We start from the raw sequence: 2841 nt of genomic DNA on the forward strand, positions 1-2841 counted from the left end.
ACAAAGTAACTTACATGTATATATAAAACCAACCTTGCTAGCACAATATCCCTTAACCGAATATCATAAACCCAAGCTACATATATAGTTCATCAAGGCCTTTCATTGGCCACATTCGCACCCTCCCTTATGAACAAACCAATTTCAACTTTCATGAAAAATATATGTACCAAGAGCTTCAACTACTTGGCCAAATACCAAACCTCCAAACAACCAAATTTAATCCATGGAATGAATAGAACTTGAACTAATCACCTCATTTACATCTAAATTTCCAAGGGTTTCAAAGTGCTTACCTCTTCCTAAGCATCAACCAAGCCAAATCATGCACAAAAGAATTCCTTCTTCTTCCTCCTTCAAGCCACGGCAATGGAGAATAGAATGAGCATTTTTCTTCTTTTTTTTTTTTGTTTTTCTCTCTAGTTACGGCACAATGGGGGCATCCATGCTCATTTTTTGTTCATTTCTTTAATGCTAGCTATTATTTTATGGCTTCCTACATACACCACTAGCATAACATGTTGGAAACATGTTCCTTGCCCATAATTTTGTCATGGCGGCCACTAACCTTGTCAAATGGGTTATTTGACATGCAACTCCATTTATTTTACTTCATTCCTTTATTAACCTCTTAAAATTAGCCACATATAATTAAATCCTTTCACATGAGTCCTTTTCTTTCAATTCACCTTCAAATTAACTAAATCAAAGAATTAAAAAAATTCACACATGCATTTTCACATATTTAGACAGTAACTATCATACTCAAATAATTTAGTGACTCGGTTTAGCGGTCCCGAAACCACTTTCCGACTAGGGTCACTTTAGGGATGTCACACCTAAGATACATAGAGGACGAGCAAGACGACGATACTTCAAACACAACCGAGGAGATGGCTGAAAACCAAGAAAATCCGCTACCTCCTACGATTGCTACTGATCGACTAAATCAAAATCTTGCTCCACGTACTATGTATGATTATGCTAGACCTTCTTTAACAGGAATTGAATCGAGAATAGTTAGGCTTGTTGTTGCTGCAAATAATTTTAAACTGAAACCTAACACAATTCAAATGATACAACAGTTTGTTTAGTTTAATGGTTTGCAGGACGAAGATCCCAATGCTCACTTGGCAAATTTCTTAGAGTTTTGCGACACTTTTAAAATCAATGGCGTTTCTGATGACGCCATTTGCCTTCAGTTATTTTCTTTTTCGTTAAGGAATAAGGCTAAACAATGGTTGAACTCGTTACCACAAGTGTCAATCACTACTTGGGAACAAATGATTGAAAAGTTTTTATTAAAATATATTCTGCCGGCTAAAACAACCAAATTACGTAATGATATCTCTTCTTTTGTGCAGATGGATTTAGAAACACTCTACGATGCATGGGAGAGATACAAGGACCTTTTGAGAAGGTGCCCTCACCATGGGTTACCACTTTGGCTACAGGTTCAAACGTTTCATAATGGCCTAAATCCTTCGACTTGATAGATGATCACCGCAGTCGCTGGCAGAACCATCAATAATAAGACATCTGAGGTGGCTTACGAATTTATTGAGGAGATGTCACTAAATAACTATCAGTGGCAAGTTATGAGGACAAAGCCGATGAAAGCAGTCGGTGTTTTCAACCTTGGCGCGGTTACTATGCTATCTAACCAAGTAGAACTCTTAAATAAAAAGATTGACGGTTTGTGTAGTTCTACTCAGGTATATCTAGTGATGAGGTGCGATTCGAATAGAGGAGGAGCATACACAGAATATCAACCCTTCAACCCCAGTATCGAGGAGGAACAAGTCCAATATATGGGTAACAATAACTCTAGACACCAAAATAACCCGTATAGTAACACTTATAATGCAGGTTGGAGGAACCATCCCAATTTCTCGTGGGGCAGTCAAGGAAATCAAAGGCCACAACATCCTCTAGGTTTTTAACAACCACCTTACTAGCAAGAAAAGAAGTCGAACCTTGAGGAGATGTTAACAAAATTCATCTCGGTGTCAAAAACTCATTTCTAGAATACCGAGATAGCCCTTAAGAATCAACAAGCGTCAATCCAAGGGCTCGAAAGTCAGATAGGCCAACACGCCAAACTGATTTCTGAACGACCACAAGGTAGTTTGCCGAGTAACACTGAATCTAACCCAAGGGAGGAAATTAATGCAATTATCATTCAAGATGCAGAAGGGTTAGTTGCACCTGAACCAAAACCGAAGCAAGAAACTATGGTAAGTAAAGGTATGGGTGAGGTGGACCACAATGACCAGAAACCGGTAAGTAAAGAATACAAACCTCGTGTGCCATACCCAAATACGACAAGGAAAGACCACACAGAAGAATAATTCGGTAAATTCCTTAAATTATTAAAAAAGTTACATATTAATTTACCATTTATTGAAGCTCTTTCGCAGATGCCAAACGTAGTCAAATTCTTAAAGGAGCTTTTAACGAAAAAACAAAAGTTGGACGAGGCATCGCATGTGGAGTTGAATGCAGTTTGCTCAGCCCTTCTATAGAATAAGCTACCCAACAAATTGAAAGATCCAGGGAGTTTTACGATTCCTTATTTAATTGGTAGTTTAGATGCTCATAATGCATTGGCTAACTTAGGGGTAAGCATTAATGTTATGCCTTATAAAATATTTAAACAGCTAGGTCTTGGGATACCCAAACAAACTAGGATTAGCATTCAATTGGCTGATAAAACCATTAGATTTCCTAGGGGTATCATTGAAGATATTCTTGTTAAGATCGATAAATTTATATACCTAGTAGACTTTGTTGTTCTAGACATGGAAGAGGATAGTAACTCACCTTTAATTTTAGGATGAC

At 37.6% G+C, this 2841-nt stretch overlaps 1 non-coding gene across 1 annotated transcript; it reads right to left on the reverse strand.

The window, feature by feature from the left end:
• Positions 1–1331: 1331 nt before the first annotated feature.
• LOC128284877 (small nucleolar RNA R71) lies at positions 1332–1438 on the reverse strand. The gene has a single exon (XR_008275297.1). It is a non-coding gene; the product is annotated as a small nucleolar RNA R71 (small nucleolar RNA).
• Between the last annotated feature and the right edge of the window lie 1403 nt (positions 1439–2841).

This window comes from Gossypium arboreum, chromosome 11 (assembly GCF_025698485.1).
Source record: "Gossypium arboreum isolate Shixiya-1 chromosome 11, ASM2569848v2, whole genome shotgun sequence".
NCBI lineage: Eukaryota > Viridiplantae > Streptophyta > Magnoliopsida > Malvales > Malvaceae > Gossypium > Gossypium arboreum.